Consider the following 18,038-nt stretch of genomic DNA (forward strand, 5'->3'; position numbering starts at 1 on the left):
ATGGAACACTTTGGCTGAGGTGACAGATATTAATTGTCTCCAAACCGAATTTCACTGCCATTTTGAGGTGAATTCAGTCAGAATCCCTATTCACTCAGCTGGGAGTTGTGGATGAATCTGGAAACAGCTGTTTACTTAGGAATAAATCAAGCCCAATATCACTAAGAAAACTTGCATTTCTTTGGCTTTTTTCTGATTTTTCCTATTTATCATGGTTTGAAAAGAATTTTTTGATGTGAGCTTTGGTTTTGTGGCTGGCATATTGAGTTTAGGGCACAAGAGGAAGGTTCTTTTTCAATCAGGGCACAGCTGTTGGCGTGCTCCAATTCTGGCTTGCTGTCATGGTTTTGGGTGCCTCAGCTGATATGTGGATTCTTTTTCTGCAGTTTCCTAAATGTTTTCTGGTTCTGATCGGATTTGCCTTCTTATTCCCAAATTTTGTATTCTGACGCAATACAAGCAAGATTTTGGACAGAGTAGCCATTATGAAAGAAAAAAAAACACAGTAAATTGCTCTTTCAGGATTAGAAATCTACAGGCAACACGACCAAGATGAGTTTCTGTGTTTTGGAAATTCACATGGAACACTTCTGCTGAGGGGACAGATACTAATTCCCTCCAAATTGAGTGTGAGTGCGATTTTGAGGTTAATTGAGTCAGAATTCCAAAGTCAGTCTGAGGAAGGGGGGGATGAATCCAGAAACAGCCTGTTTCCTTCTGTCTAAATCCAGCCAAATACCACAAAGGACTCTTGAATTACTTTGGCTTCCTCAGATTTCCCTTATTTATCATTGTTTGTAATGATTATTTTTTGTGAGCTTTGGTTTTGAGGCTGGAAGATGGAGTTCAGGGCACTGGATTAATGGTTTTGTTCAATCAGGGCACAGCTGTTGGCTTGCTCCAATTCTGGCTTGCTGTCATTGTTTTGATTGCCTCAGCCGATTTGTGGTTTCTTGAGCGGTAATTTGCTAAATATTTTCTGGTCTGAGTCGGTTTTACCTTCTTCCTTCCCAAATTTTGTATTCTGATGCAATACAAGCAAGATTTTGACAGAGTAGCCATTATGAAAGAAAAAATAACACAGCAAATTGCCCTTTCAGGATTAGAAATCTACAGGCAACTCGACCAAGATGAGTTTCTGTGTTTTGGAAAATGAAATGATACCATTCTGCTGAGGGGACAGATCCTAATTCCCTCCAAATTGAGTGTGAGTGCGATTTTGAGGTGAATTCAATCAGAATTCCAAAGTCTGTCTGTGGAAGGGGGTATGAATCTGGACACAGCCGGTTTCCTTGTGTCTGAATCCAGCCAAATATCACAAAGGACTCTTGCATTTCTTTGGATTTTTCACATTTCCCTTATTTATCATGCTTTGTAATGAATTTTCTGTTGTGAGCTTTGGTTTTGAGGCTGCAATATGGAGTTCAGGGCACAGGAGGAATGGTCTTTTTCAAACAGGGCACAGTTGTCGCCTTGCTCCCATTTTGCCTTGCTGTCATTGTTTTGGGTGCCTCAGCTGATTTTGGTTTCTTGAGCGGCAATTTCCTAAATGTTTTATGGGTCTGAGTTGGTTTTGGCTTCTTCCTTCCCAAATTTTGTATTCTGCCACAATACAAACAAGAGTTTGGGCACGGTAGCCATTATGAAATAAAAAACACAACAAATAGGTGTTTGAAGCTTAGAAATCTACAGGTAACACGACCAAGGTGAGTTTTTGTGTTTTGGAAAATAAAATGGAAACTTTGGCTGAGGTGACAGATATTAATGGCCTCCAAACTGAGTTGCACTGTGATTTTCAGGTTAATTCAGTCAGAATTCCACAAGCTGTCAGCTGGAGGGGTGGATGAATCCGGGAACAGCCGGTTTCCTTGCAACTAAATCAAGCCCAATATCACAAAGGACTCTTGCATTTCTTTGGCTTTTTTCTAATTTTTCTTATTTATCATGGTTTGTAATGAATTTTCTGATGTGAGCTTTGATTTTGAGGCTGCAATATGGAGTTCAGGCACTGGATTAATGGTCTTTTTCAATCAGGGCACAGCTGTTGGCTTGCTCAAGTTCTGGATTGCTGTCATTTTTTTGGTGCCTCAGCTGACTTTAGGTTTCTTGAGCGGCAATTTCCTAAATGTTTTCTGAGTCTCAGTTGGATTTGCCTTCTTCCTTCCCAAATTTTGTATTCTGACGCAATATAAACAAGAGTTTGGACAGAGTAGCCATTATGAAATAAACAACACAACAAATATGCATTTGAAGCTTAGAAATCTACAGGTAACACGACCAAGGTGAGTTTTTGTGTTTTGGAAAATCAAATGGAACACTTTGGCTGAGGTGACAGATAGTAATTGCCTCCAAACCGAGTTTCACTGCGATTTTCATGTTAATTCAGTCAGAAACCACAGACACTCAGCTGGGAGGTATGGATGAATCTGGAAACAGCCATTAACAAGGGAATGATTCAAGCCCAATATCACTAAGAACTCCTGAATTTCTTTGGATTTTTTAGGATTTTTCTTATTTTTCATGGTTTGTAATGAATTTTCTGATGTGAGCTTTGGTTTTTTACCTGCAAGATGGAGTTCAGGGCACCGGAGGAATGGTCTTTTTCAATCAGGTAACAGCTGTTGGCTTACTCCAATTCTGTCTTCCTTTCAAGGTTTTGGGTGCCTCAGTGTCCTTCAGTTTCTTGAGCGGCAATTTCCTAAATGTTTTCTGAATCTCAGTTGGTTTTGCCTTCTTCCTTCCCAAATTTTGTATTCTGACGCAATACAAACAAGATTTTGGGGAGAGCAGCCATTATGAAATAAAAAACACAACAAATAGGCTTGTGAAGTTAGAAATCTACAGGTAACATGACCAAGGTGAGGTTTTGTGTTTTGCAAAATACAATGGAACACTTTGGCTGAGGTGACAAATATTAATTGCCTCCAAACTGAGTTTCACTGCGATTTTCAGGAAAATACAGTCAGAATTCCACAGGCAGTCAGCTGAGGGTTGATGAATCCGGGAACAGCCGGTTTCCTTGCGACTCAATGAAGTCCAATATCAATATGGATTCTTGCATTTCTTTGGCTTTTTTCTCATTTTCCTTATTTTTCATGGTTTGTAATGAATTTTCTGATGTGAGCTTTGGTTTTGAGGCTGCAATATGGAGTTCAGGGCACAAGAAGAAGGTTCTTTTTCAATCAGGGCACAGCTGTTGGCTGCTCCAATTCTGGCTTGCTGTCATTGTTTTGGATGCCTCAGCTGACTTTTGCTTTTTGAGCCTCAATTTCCTAAAAGTTTTCTGGGTCTGAGTTGGTTTTGCCTTCTTCCTTCCCAAATTTTGTATTCTGACGCAATACAAACAAGATTTTGGGGAGAGCAGCCATTATGAAATAAAAAACACAACAAATAGGCTTGTGAAGCTTAGAAATCTACAGGTAACAAGAGCAAGGTGAGGTTTTGTGTTTTGGAAAATCAAATGGAACACTTTGGCTGAGGTGACAGATATTAATTGCCTCCAAACTGAGTTTCACTGCGATTTTCAGGTTAGTTAGGTCAGAATTCCACAGGCCATCACCTGGAGGGGTGGATGAATCTGGGAACAGCCGGTTTCCTTGCGACTAAATCCAGCCAAATACCACAAAGCTTCTTGTATTTCTTCGGCTTTTTTCTCATTTTTCTTATTTATCAAGGTTTGTAAGATTTTGGACAGAGTAGCCATTATGAAAGAAAAAAAAAAACACAGCAAATTGCCCTTTCAGGATTAGAAATCTACAGGCAACATGATCAAGATGAGTTTCTTTGTTTTGGAAAGTGACATGGAACCCTTCTGCTGAGGCGACAGATTCTAATTCCCTCCAAATTGAGTGTGAGTGCGATTTTGAGGTGAATTCAATCAGAATTCCAAAGTCAGTCTGTGGAAGGGGGGGACAAATCTGGAAACAGTCAGTTTCCTTGTGTCTAATCCAGCCAAATATCACAAAGAACTCTTGCATTTCTTTGGCTTTTTCACATTTCCCTTATTTATCATGGTTTGTAATGAATTTTCTGATGTGAGCTTTAGTTTTGAGGCTGCAATATGGAGTTCAGGGCACAAGAGGAAGGTTCTTTTTCAATCAGGGCACAGCTGTTGGCTTGCTCCAATTTTGGCTTGCTGTCATTGCTTTGGGTGCCTCAGCTGACTTTTGGTTTCTTAAGTGGCAATTTCATAAATGTTTTCTGGGTCTGAGTTGGTTTTGTCTTCTTCCTTTCCACATTTTGTATTCTGACACAATGCAAACAAGAGTTTGGGCACAGTAGCCAGTATGAAATAAAAAACACAACAAAAACAGACGGTTTCCTTGCGACTAAATCAAGCCCAATATCATTATGGATTCTTGCATTTCTTGGCTTTTTTTGCATTTTTCTTATTTATCATGGTTTGTAATGAGTTTTCTGATGTGAGCTTTGGTTTTGAGGCTGGCATGTTGAGTTCAGGGCACTGGATTAATTGTCTTTTTCAAACAGGGCACAGCTGTTGGCTAGCTCCAATTCTATCTTTCTTTCATGGTTTTGGGTGCCTCAGCAGATGTGTGGTTTATTGAGCGGAAATTTCCTAAATGTTTTCTGGGTCTGAGTTGGTTTTGCCTTCTTCCTTCCCAAATTTTGTATTCTGAGGCAATACAAACAAGAGTTTGGACAGAGTAGCCATCATGAAATAAAAAAGAAAACAAATAGGCATTTGAAGCTAAGAAATCTACAGGTAACACGACCAAGGTGAGTTTTTGTGTTTGGGAAAATCAAATGGAACACTTTGGCTGAGGTGACAGATTTCAATAGACTCTAAACTGAGTTTCACTGCGAATATCAGGTTAATTCAGTCAGAATTCCACAGGCAGTCACCTGGAGGGTTCGATGAATCCGGTAACAGCCGGTTTCCTTGTTACTAAATCCTACCCAATATCACTAAGAACTGGCGCATTTCTTTGCTCATTTCTCATTTTTCTTATTTATCCTGGTTTGTAATGAATTTTCTGATGTGAGCATCGATTTTGAGGCTGGCATATTGAGTTCAGGACACAAGAGGAAGGTTCTTTTTCAAACAGGGCACAGCTGTTGGCTTGCTCCAATTCTTTCTTGCTATCATTGTTTTGGGTGCCTCAGCCAATTTGTGGTTTCTTGAGTGGCAATTTCCTAAATGTTTTCTGGGTCTGAGTTGCTTTTGCCGTCTTCCTTCCCAAATTTTGTATTCTGACGCAATACGAACAAGAGTTTGGACAGAGTAGCCATTATGAAATAAAAACCACAGCAAATAGGGCTTTGAAGCTTATAAATCTACAGGTAACAAGACCGAGGTGAGTTTTTTTGTTTTGGAAAATCAAATGGAACACTTTGGCTGAGGTGACAAATACTAATTGCCTCCAAACTGAGTTTCACTGCGATTTACAGGTTAATTCAGTCAGAATTCCACAGGCAGTCAGCTGGAGGGATGGAAGAATCCGGGAACAGCCGGTTTCCTTGAGACTAAAAAAGCCCAATATCATTATGGATTCTTGCATTTCTTTGGCTTTTTTCTCATTTTTCTTATTTATCATGGTTTGTAATGTATTTTCTGATGTGAGCTTTGGTTTTGAGGCTGGCATATTGAGTTCAGGGCACAAGAGGAAGGTTCTTTTTCAATCAGGGCACAGCTGTTGGCTAGCTCCAATTGGCTTGCTGTCATTGGTTTGGGTGCCTCAGCTGACTTTTGGTTTCTTCAGCAGCAATTTCCTAAATGTTTTCTGGGTCTGAGTTGGTTTTGCCTTCTACCTTCAAAAATTTTGTATTCTGATGCAATACAAGCAGAGTTTGGACAGAGTAGCCATTATGAAAAAAAAAAAAAGAAACAGCATATTGCCCTTTCAGGATTAGAATTCTACAGGCAACACGACCAATATGAGTTTGCATTCTGACACAATGCAAACAAGAGTTTCGACAGAGTAGCCATTATGAAATAAAAAACACAACAAAAGGTGTTCGAAGCATATAAATCTACAGATAACACGACCAAGGTGAGTTTTTGTGTTTTGGAAAATCAAATGGATCACTTTGGCTGAGGTGACAGATATTAATTGCCTCCAAACTGAGTTTCACTGCGATTTTCGGGTTAATTCACTCAGAATTCCACAGGCAGTCAGCTGGAGGGGTGGATGCATCTGGGAACAGCCGGTTTCCTTGTGACTAAATCAAGCCCAATATCATTATGGATTCTTGCATTTCTTTGGCTTTTTTCTGATTTTCCTTATTTATCATGGTTTGTAATGAATTTTCTGATGTGAGCTTTGGTTTTGAGGCTGGCATATTGAGTTCAGGGCACAAGAGGATGTTCTTTTTCAATCAGGGCACAGCTGTTGGCTTGCTCCAATTCTGACTTGCTATCATTGGTTTTGGTGCCTCAGCCAATTTGTGGTTTCTTGAGCGGCAATTTCCTAAATGTTTTCTGGGTCTGAGTTGGTTTTGCCTTCTTCCTTCCCAAATTTTGTATTCTGCCACAATACAAACAAGAGTTTAGGCACAGTAGCCATTATGCAATAAAAAACACAACAGATAGGTGTTTGTAGCTTAGAAATCTACAGGTAACATGACCAAGGTGAGTTTTTCTGTTTTGGAAAATACAATGGAAACTTTGGCTGAGGTGACAGATATTAATTGCCTCCAAACTGAGTTTCACTGCGATTTTCAGGATAATTCAGTCAGAACTCCACAGGCAGTCAGCTGGAGGGGTGGATGAATCCGAGAACAGCCGGTTGCCTTGCGACTAAATCCAGCACAATATCACTAAGAACTCGTGCGTTTCTTTGGCTTTTTTTCTCATTTTTCTTATTAATTATGGTTTGTAATGAATTTTCAGATGTGAGCTTTGGTTTTCAGGCTGGCATATTGAGTTCAGGGTGCAAGAGGACAGTTCTTTTTTAATCAGGGAACAGCTGTTGCCTTGCTCCAATTCTGGCTTGCTGTCATTGGTTTGGGTGCCTCAGCCGATTTCTGGTTTCTTCAGTGGCAATTTCCTAAATGTTTACTGGTTCAGAGTTGGTTTTGCCTTCTTATTCCCAAATTTTTTATTCTGACGCAATGCAAACAATAGTTTGGACAGAGTAGCCATCATGAAATAAAAAAGAAAACAAATAGGCATTTGAAGCTACAGGTAACATGACCAAGTTGAGTTTTAGTGTTTTGGAAAATCAAATGGAACACTTTGGCTGAGGTGATAGATATTAATAGTCTCCAAACTGAGTTTCACTGCGATTTTCAGGATAATTCAGTCAGAAGTCCACAGGCATTCCCATGGAGGGGTGGATGAATCCGGGAACAACCGGTTTCCTTGCGACTAAATGAAGTCCAATATCATTATGGATTCTTGCATTTCTTTGGCTTTTTTCTGATTTTTCTTATTTATCATAGTTTGTAATGAATTTTCTGATGTGACCTTTGGTTTTGAGGCTGGCATGTTGAGGTCAAGGCACCAGAGGAATGGTATTTTTCAATGAGGGCACAGCTGTTGGCTTACCTCAATTCTGCTTTGCTGTCATTTTTTTGTGTCCCTCAGGCGATTTGTGGATTCTTGGGTGGTAATTTCCTAAATGTTTTCTGGGTCTCAGTTGGTTTTGCCTTCTTATTCCCTAATTTTGTATTCTGATGCAATTCAAGCAGATTTTGGACAGAGTAGCCATTATGAAAGAAAAAAAAAAAACACAGCAAATTGCCCTTTCAGGATTAGAAATCTACAGGCAACATGATCAAGATGAGTTTCTTTGTTTTGGAAAGTGACATGGAACCCTTCTGCTGAGGCGACAGATTCTAATTCCCTCCAAATTGAGTGTGAGTGCGATTTTGAGGTGAATTCAATCAGAATTCCAAAGTCAGTCTGTGGAAGGGGGGGATGAATCTGGAAATAGCCAGTTTTCTATTGTGTAATTCCAGATAATTATCACAAAGGACTCTTGCATTTCTTTGGCTTTTTCACATTTCCCTTATTTATCATGGTTTGTAATGAATTTTCTGGTTTGAGCTTTGGTTTTGAGGCTGGCATATTGAGTTCAGGGCACAAGAGGAAGGTTCTTTTTCAATCAGGGCACAGCTGTTGGCTTGCTCCACTTCTGGCTTGCTGTCATTGTTTTGGGTTCCTTAGCCGATTTGCGGTTTCTTGTGTAGCAATTTCCTAAATGTTTTCTGATTCTCAGTTGGTTTTGCCTTCTTCCTTCCCAAATTTTGTATTCTTACGCAATAGAAACAAGAGTTTGGGCACAGTAGCCATTATGAAGTAAAAAACACAACAAATATGTGTTTGAAGCTTAGAAATCTACAGGTAACACGACCAAGGTAAGTTTTTGTGTTTTGGAAAATCAAATGAAACACTTTGGCTGAGGTGACAGATATTAATTGCCTCCAAACTGAGTTTCACTGCGATTTTCAGGTTAATTCAGTCAGAATTCCACAGGCAGTCAGCTGGAGTGGTGGATGAATCCGGGAACAGCCGGTTTCCTTGTGTCTAAATCCAGCCAAATATCACAAAGGACTCTTGCATTTCTTTGTTTTTTTCAAATTTCCCTTATTTATCCTGGTTTGTAATGAATTTTCTGATGTGAACTTTGCTTTTGAGGCGGCAATATGGAGTTCAGGGCACCGGAGGAATGGTCTTTTTCAAACAGGGCAGAGCTGTTGGCTTGCTCCACTTCTGGCTTGGTGTCATTGTTTTGGGTGTCTCAGCTGACTTTTGGTTTCTTGAACGGCATTTTCCTAAATGATTACTGGGTCTGAGTTGATTTTGCCTTCTTTCTTCCCAAATTTTGTATTCTGACGCAATACGAACAAGGGTTTGTTTACAGTAGCATTATGAAATAAGCAACAAAACAAATAGGCGTTTGAAGCTTATACATCTACAGGTAACACGACCAAGGTGAATTTTGTGTTTTGGAAAATACAATGGAACACTTTGGCTGAGGTGACAGATATTAATTGCCTCCAAACTGAGTTTCACTGTGATTTTCAGGTTAATTCAGTCAAAATTCCATAGGCAGTCAGCTGGAGGGGTGGATGAATCCGGGAACAGCCGGTTTCCTTACGACTAAATCAAGCCCAATATCATTATGGATTCTTGCAATTCTTTGGCTTTTTTCTCATTTTTCTTATTTATCATGGTTTGTAATGAATTTTCTGATGTGAGCTTTGGTTTTGAGACTGCAATATGGAGTTCAGGGCACTGGATTAATGGTCTTTTTCAATCAGGGCACAGCTGTTGGCTTGCTCAAGTTCTGGCTTGCTTTCATTGTTTTCGATGGCTCAGCTGACTTTTGGTTTCTTGAGCGGCAATTTCCTAAATGTTTTCTGAGTCTCAGTTGGTTTTGACTGCTTTCTTCCCAAATTTTGTATTCTGACACAATATAAACAAGAGTTTGGACAGAGTAGCCATTATGAAATAAAAAACACAACAAATAGGCGTTTGAAGCTTAGAAATCTACAGGCAACATGACCAAGGTGAGATTTTGTGTTTTGGAAAATCAAATGGAACACTTTGGCTGTGGTGACAGATATTAACTGCCTCCATTCAGCTTAATTCAGTCAGAATTCCACAGTCAGTCAGCTGGATGGGTGGATGAATCCGGTAATAGCCGGTTTCCTTTTGACTAAATGAAGTCCAATATCATTTTGGATTCTTGCATTTCTTTGGCTTTTTTCTCATTTTTCTCATTTATCATGGTTTGTAATGAATTTTCTGATGTGAGCTTTGGTTTTGAGGCTGCAATATGGAGTTGAGGTCACAAAAGGAAGGAACTTTTTCAATCAGGGCACAGCTGTTGGGTTGCTCCAATTCTGGCTTGCTGTCATTGTTTTGGGTGCCTCAGCCGATTTGTGGTTTCTTGAGCGGCAATTTCCTAAATGTTTTCTGGGTCTCAGTTGGTTTTGCCTTCTTCCTTCCCAAATTTTGTATTCTGACGCAATACAAACAAGAGTTTGGACAGAGTAGCCATTATGAAATAAAAAACACAACAAATAGGCATTTGAAGCTACAGGTAACACGACCAAGGTGAGATTTTGTGTTTTGGAAAATCAAATGGAACACTTTGGCTGAGGTGACAGATAGTAATTGCCTCCAAACTGAGTTTCACTGCAATTTTCAGGTTAATTCAGTCGGAATTCCACAGGCAGTCAGCTGGAGGGGTGGATGCATCCGGGAACATCTGGTTTCCTTGTGACTAAATCAAGCCCAATATCATTATGGATTCTTGCATTGCTTTGGATTTTTCTCATTTTTCTTTTGTATCATGGTTTGTAATGAATTTTCTGATGTGAGCTTTGGTTTTGAGGCTGGCATATTGAGTTCAGGGCACAAGAGGATGGTTCTATTTCAAACAGGGCACAGCTGTTGGCTTGCTCCACTTCTGGCTTGCTGTCATTGTTTTGGGTGCCTCAGCTGATTTTGGTTTCTTGAGCGGCAATTTACTAAATGTTTTATGGGTCTGAGTTGGTTTTGCCTTCTTCCTTCCCAAATTTTGTATTCTGAGGCAATACAAACAAGAGTTTTGACAGAGTAGCCATTATGAAATAAAAAACACAACAAATAGGCGTTTGAAGCTTATACATCTACAGGTAACAAGACCAAGTGAGTTTTTGTGTTTTGGAAAATAAAGTGGAACACTTTGGCTGAGGTGACAGATAGTAATTGCCTCCAAACTGATTGTCACTGCGATTTTAGGGTAATTCAGTCAGAATTCCACAGGCAGTCAGCTGGAGGGGGGGATGAATCTTGGACGAGCCGATTTCCTTGCGACTAAATCAAGCCCAATATCATTATGGATTCTTGCATTTCTTTGGCTTTTTCTCATTTTTCTTATTTATCATGGTTTGTAATGAATTTTCTGATGTGAGCTTTGGTTTTAAGCTGGCATATTGAGTTCAGGGCACAAGAGGAGGGTTGTTTTTCAATCAGGGCACAGCTGTTGGGTTGCTCCAATTCTGGCTTGCTGTCATTGTTTTGGGTGCCTCAGCTGATTTGTGGATTCTTGAGTGGCAATATCCTAAATGTTTTCTGGGTCTGAGTTACTTTTGCCTTCTTATTCCCAAATTTTGTATTCTGATGCAATACAAGCAAGATTTTTACAGAGTAGCCATTATGAAAGAAAAAAAAAAAAAACAAAGCAAATTGGCCTTTCAGGATTAGAACTGTACAGGCAACACAATCAAGATGAGTTTCTGTGTTTTGGAAAGTGACATGGACCCCTTCTGCTGAGGGGACAGATACTAATTTCCTCCAAATTGAGTGTGAGTGCAATTTTGAGGTGAATTCAATCAGAATTCCAAAGTCAGTCTGTTTAAGGGTGGGATGAATCCTGAAACAGCCAGTTTCCTTGTGTCTAAATCCAGCCAAATACCACAAAGGACTCTTGAATTTCTTTGGCTTTCTCAGATTTCCCTTATTTATCGTGGTTTGTAATGAATTTTCTGATGGGAGCTTTGGTTTTGAGGCTGGCATATTGAGTTCAGTGCACAAGAGGAAGGTTCTTTTTCAATCAGGGCACAGCTGTTGGCTTGCTCCAATTCTGTCTTGCTGTCATTGTTCTGCATGCCTCAGCTTACTTTTGGTTTCTTGAGCAGTAATTTCCTAAATATTTTCTGGGTCTGAGTTGGTTTTGCCTTCTTCCTTCCCAAATTTTGTATTCTGATGCAATACAAACAAGAGTTTGGACAGAGTAGCTATTATGAAATAAAAAGTACAACAAATAGGCGTTTGAAGCTCAGAAATCTACAGGTAACACGACCAAGGTGAGTTTTTGTGTTTTGGAAAAGAAAATGGAACACTTTGCCTGAGGAGACAGATATTAATTGCCTCCAAACTGAGTTTCACTGCGATATTCAGGTGAATTCAGTCAGAATTCCACAGGCAATCAGCAGGAGCGGTGGATGAATCCGGGAATAGCCGGTTTCCTGGCGACTAAATCCAGCCAATATCATTATGGATTCTTGCATTTCTTTCGCTTTTTTCTCATTTTTCTTATTTATCATGGTTTGTAATGAATTTTTTGATGTGAGCTTTGGTTTTGAGGCTGGCATATTGAGTTCAGGTCACCAGAGGAAGGTTCTTTTTCAATCAGGGCACAGCTGTTGGAATGCTCCAATTCTGGCTTGCTGTCATTGTTTTGGGTGCCTCAGCTGACTTTTGGTTTCTTGAGTGGCAATTTACTAAATGTTTTCTGGATCTTAGTTGGTTTTGCCTTCTTCCTTCGCAAATATTGTATTCTGCCACGATACAACCAATAGTTTGGACAGAGTTGCCATTATGAATTAAAAAACACTACAAATAGGCCTTTGAAGCATAGAAATCTACAGGTAACATAACCAAGGTGAGTTTTTATGTTTTGGAAAATCAAATGGAATACTTTGGCTGAGGTCACAGATATATATTGCCTCCAAAGTGAGTTTCACTGCGATTTTCAGGTGAATTCCGTCAGAGTTCCACAGGCAGTCCGCTGGAGGGGTGGATGAATCCGGGAACAGCCGGTTTCCTTGTGACGAAATCAAGCTGAATATCATTATGGATTCTTGCATTTCTTTGGCTTTTTTCTCCTTTTTCTTATTTATCATGGTTCGTGATGAATTTTCTGATGTGAGCTTTGGCTTTGAGGCTGGCATATGGAGTTCAGGGCACAAGAGGAATGGTCTTTTTCAAACAGGGCACAGCTGTTGGCCTGCTCCAATTCTTGCTTCCCGTGATTGTTTTGGGTGCCGCGGCTGACTTCAGGTGAATTCAGTCACAATTCCACAGGCACTCAGCTGTAGGGGTGGATGAATCTGGGCACAGCCGGTATCCTTGCGAATAAATCCAGCCCAATATCATTATGGGTTTTCTGGGTCTGAGTTGGTTTTGCTGTCTGCCTTCCCAAATTATCTTTTCTGATGCCATACAAACAAGAGTTTGGGCAGAGTAGCCATTATGAAATAAAAACCACAAGAAATAGGATTTTGAAGCTTAGAAATCTACAGGTAGCACGACCATGGTGAGTTTTTGTGTTTTGGAACATAAAATGGAACGCTTTGGCTGAGGTGACAGATATTAATTGCTACCAAACTGAGTTTCACTGCGATTTTCAGGTTAATTCAGTCAGAATTCCACAGGCAGTCAGCTGGAGGGGTGGATGAATCTGGGAACAGCCGGTTTCCATGCGAATAAAACAAACCTAATATCATTATGGATTCTTGCATTTCTTTGGCTTTTTTCTCATTTTTTATTTATCAAGGTTTGTTATGAATTTTCTGATGTGAGATTTGGTTTTGAGGCTGCAATATGCAGTTCAGGGCACCGGAGGAATGGTCTTTTTCAAACAGGGCACAGCTGTTGGCTTGCTCCAATTCTGGCTTGCTGTCATTGTTTTGAGTGCCTCAGCTGACTTTTGGTTTCTTGAGCAGCAATTTCCTGCATGTTTTCAGGGTCTGAGTTGGTTTTGCCTTCTTCCTTCCCAAATTTTGTATTCTGACGCCATACAAACAAGAGTTTGGGCAGAGCAGCAATTTTGTAATGAAAAACACAGCAAATAGGCATTTGAAGCTTAGAAATCTACAGGTAACACGACCAAGGTGAGTTTTTGTGTTTTGGAAAATCAAATGGAACACGTTGGCTGAGGTGACAGATATAAATTGCCTCCAAACTGAGTTTCACTGCGATTTTCAGGTGAATTCAGTCACAATTCCACAGGCTGTCAGCTGGAGGGGTGGATGAACTGGGAACAGCCGGTATCCTTGCGAATAAATCCAGCCCAATATCATTATGGATTCTTGCATTTCTTTGTCTTTTTTCTCATTTGTCTTATTTATCATGGTTTGTAATGAATTTTCTGATGTCAGCTTTGGTTTTGAAGCTGCAATATGGAGTTCAGGGCACCGGAGGAATGGCCTTTTTCCATCAGGGCACAGCTGTTGGCTTGTTCCAATTCTGGCTTGCTGTCATTATTTTGGGAGCCTCAGCTGACTTTTGGTTTCTTGAGTGGAAATTTCCTAAATGTTTTCTGGGTCTGAGTTGGTTTTGCCTTCTTCCTTCCCAAATTTTGTATTCTGACGGCATACAAACAAGAGTTTGGACAGAGTAGCCATTATGGAATGAAAAACACAACCAATAGGCGTTTGAAGCTTATAAATCTACAGGTAACACGACCAAGGTGAGTTTTTGTGCTTTGGAAAGTCAAATGGAACACTTTGGCTAGGTGACAGGTATTAATTGCCTCCAAACTGAGTTTCACTGCGATATTCAGGTTAATTCAGTCAGAATTCCACAGTCAGTCACCTGGAGGGGTAGATGAATCTGGGAACAGCCGGTTTCCTTGCGACTAAATCAAGCCCAATATCATTATGGATTCTTGCATTTCTTTGGCTCTTATTTTTCTTATTTATCATGGTTTGTAATGAATTTTCTGATGTGCGCTTTGGTTTTGAGGCTGGCATATGGAGTTCAGGGCACAAGAGGAATGGTCATTTTCAATCAGGGCATAGCTGTTGGCTTGCTCCAATTCTGGATTGCTGTCATTGTTTTGGGTGCCTCAGCCGATTAGTGGTTTCTTGAGCGGCATTTTCCTAAATGTTTTCTGGGTCTGAGTTGGTTTTTCCTTCTTCCTTCCCAAATTTTGTATTCTGATGCAGTACAAACAAGAGTTTCGGCAGAGTAGCCATTATGAAATAAAAAACACAACAAACAAGCATTTCAAGGTTATACATGTACAGAAAACACGACCAAGGTGAGTTTCTGTGTTTTGGAAAATCAAATGGAACACTTTGACTGAGGTGACAGATATTAATTGCCTCCAAACTGAGTTTCACTGCGATGTTCAGGTTAATTCAGTCGAATTCCACAGGTAGCCAGATGGAGGGGTGGATGAATCTGGGAACAGCCGGTTTCCTTGCGACTGAATCAAGCCCAATATCATTATGGATTCTTGCATTTCTTTGGCTTTTTTCTCATTTTTCTTATTTATGATGGTTTGTAATGAATTTTCTGATGTGAGCTTTAGTTTTGAGTCTGCAAGATGGAGTTCAGGGCACCGGAGGAATGGCCATATTCAATCAGGGCACAGACCTTTGCTTGCTCCAATTCTGGCTTACTGTCATTGGTTTGGGGGCCTCAGCTGAGTTTGCTTTCTTGAGCGGCAAGTTCCTAAATGTTTTCTGGGTCTGAGTTGGTTTTGCCTTCTTCCTTCAAATGTTGCTTCTGACGCAATACAAACAAGAGTTTAGACAGAGTAGCCATTATGAAATAAAAAACACAACAAATAGGCGTTTGAAGCTTAGACATCTACTGGTAACATGACCAAGGTGAGTTTTTGTGTTTTGGAATATAAAATGGAACAAGTTGGCTGTGGTGACAGATATTAACTGCCTCCGTTCAGGTTAATTCAGTCAGAATTCCACAGGCAGTCAGCTGGAGGGGTGGATGAATCTGGGAACAACCGGTTTCCTTGTGACTAAATCAAACCTAATATCATTATGGAATCTTGCATTTCTTTGGCTTTTTTCTCATTTTTCTTATTTATCATGGTGTGTAATGAATTTTCTGATGTGAGCTTTGGTTTTGAGTCTGGAAGATGGAGTTCAGGGCAGAAGAGGATGGTTCTTTTTCAATCAGGGCACAGCTCTTTGCTTGCTCCAATTCTGGTTTAATGTAATTGGTTTGGGTACCTCTGCTAACTTTTGGTTTCTTGAGCGGCAATTTCCTAAATGTTTTCTGGGTCTGAGTTGGTTTTGCCTTCTTCCTTGTCAAATTTTGTATTCTGACGCAATACAAACAAGAGTTTGGACAGAGTAGCCATTATGAAATAAAAACCACAACAAATATGCTTTTGAAGCTTAGAAATCTACAGGTAACTCGACCATGGTGAGTTTTTGTGTTTTGGAAAATCAAATGGAACACTTTGGCTGAGGTGACAGATATTAATTGCTTCCAAACTGAGTTTCACTGTGATTTTCAGGTTAATTCAGTCAGAATTCCACAGGTAGTCAGCTGGAGGGGGGGATGAATCTGGGAAGAGCTGATTTCCTTGAGACTAAATCAAGCCCAATATCATTATGGATTCTTGCATTTCTTTGGCTTTTTTCTCATTTTTCTTATGTATCATGGTTTGTAGTGAATTTTCTGATGTGAGCTTTGGTTTTGAGTCTGCAATATGGAGTTCAGGGCACAAGAGGAAGGTTCTTTTTCAAACAGGGCACAGCCATTTGCTTGCTCCAGTTCTGGCTTGCTGTCATTGTTTTGGTTGCCTCAGCTGATTTTTGGTGTGTTGAGTGGCAATTTCCTAAATGTTTTCTGGGTCAGAGTTGGTTTTGCCTTCTTCCTTCCCAAATTTTGTATTCTGACGCCATACAAACAAGAGGTTGGACAGAGTAGCCATTATGAAATAAAAAAAAAACACAAGAAATAGGAGTTTGAAGCTTAGAAATCTACAGGTAACACGACCAAGGTGAGATTTTGTGTTTTGGAAAATCAAATGGAACACTTTGGCTGAGGTGACACATATTAATTGCCTCCAAACTGAGTTTCACTGCGATTTTCAGGTTAATTCTGTCAGAATTCCACAGGCAGTCAGCTGGAGGGGTGGATGAATCCGGGAAAGATGGTTTCCTTGCGACTAAATCAAGCCCAATATCATTGTGGATTCTTGCATTTCTTTGGCTTTTTTCTCATCTTTCTTATTTATCATGGTTTGTAATGAATTTTCTGATGTGAGCTTTGGTTTTGAGGCTGGCATATTGAGTTCAGGGCACCGGAGGAATGGTCCTTTTCAAACAGGGCACAGCTGTTGGCCTGCTCCAATTCTGGCTTGCTGTCATTTTATTTTGGGTGCCTCAGCTTATTTGTGGTTTCTTGAGCAGCAATTTTCTGAATGTTTTCTGGGTCTGAGTTGCTTTTGCCTTCTTCCTTGTCAAATTTTGTATTCTGACGCAATACAAACAAGAGTTTCAGCAGAGTAGCCATTATGAAATAAAAAACACAACACATAGGCGTTTGAAGCTTAGAAATCTACAGGTAACACGACCAAGGTGAGTTTTTGTGTTTTGGAAAATCAAATGGAACACTTTGGCTGAGGTGACAGATATTAATTGCCTCCAAAAAGAGTTTCAATGCGATTTTCAGGTTAATTCAGTCAGAATTCCACAGGCAGTCAGCTGGAGGGGTGGATGAATCCGGGAACAACCGGTTTCCTTGCGACTAAATCAAGCCCAATATCATTATGGATTCTTGCATTTCTTTGGATTTTTCGCATTTTTCTTATTTATCATGGTTTGTAATGAATTTTGTGATGTCAGCTTTGGTTATGAGGCTGCAATATGGAGTTCAGGGCACCGGGGGAATGGTCTTTTTCAATCAGGGCACAGCTGTTAGTCTGCTCTAATTCTGGCTTGCTGTCATTGCTTTGAGTGCCTCAGCCGATTTGTGGTTTCTTGAGCGGCAATTTCCTACATGTTTTCTGGGTCTGAGTTGATTTTGCCTTCTTCCTTCCCAAATTTTGTATTCTGACGCAATACAAACAAGAGTTTTTGCAGAGTAGCCATTTTGTAATGAAAAACATAGCTTATAGGCGTTTGAAGCTTAGAAATCTACAGGTAACACGACCAAGGTGAGGTTATGTGTTTTGGATAATAAAATGGTCTGAGGTGACAGATATTAATTGCCTCCAAACTGAGTTTCACTGCGATTTTCAGGTTAATTCAGTCAGAATTCCACAGGCAGTCAGCTGGAGCAGTGGATGAATCCGGGTACAGCCGGTTTCCTTGCGTCTATATCAACTCTGATTTCATTATGGATTCTTGCATTTCTTTGGCTTTTTTCTCCTTTTTCTTATTTATCATGGTTTGTAATGAATTTTCTGATGTGAGCTTTGGCTTTGAGGCTGCAATATGGAGTTCAGGGCACCGGAGGAATGGTCTTTTTCAAACACGGCACAGCTGTTGGCCTGCTCCAATTCTGCCTTGCTGTCATTGTTTTGAGTGCCTCAGCCGATTTGTGGTTTTTTGAGCGGCAATTTCTTAAATGTTTTCGGGGTCTGAGTTGGTTTTGCCTT

This window comes from Oryctolagus cuniculus, chromosome 18 (genome assembly GCF_964237555.1).
Source record: "Oryctolagus cuniculus chromosome 18, mOryCun1.1, whole genome shotgun sequence".
NCBI lineage: Eukaryota > Metazoa > Chordata > Mammalia > Lagomorpha > Leporidae > Oryctolagus > Oryctolagus cuniculus.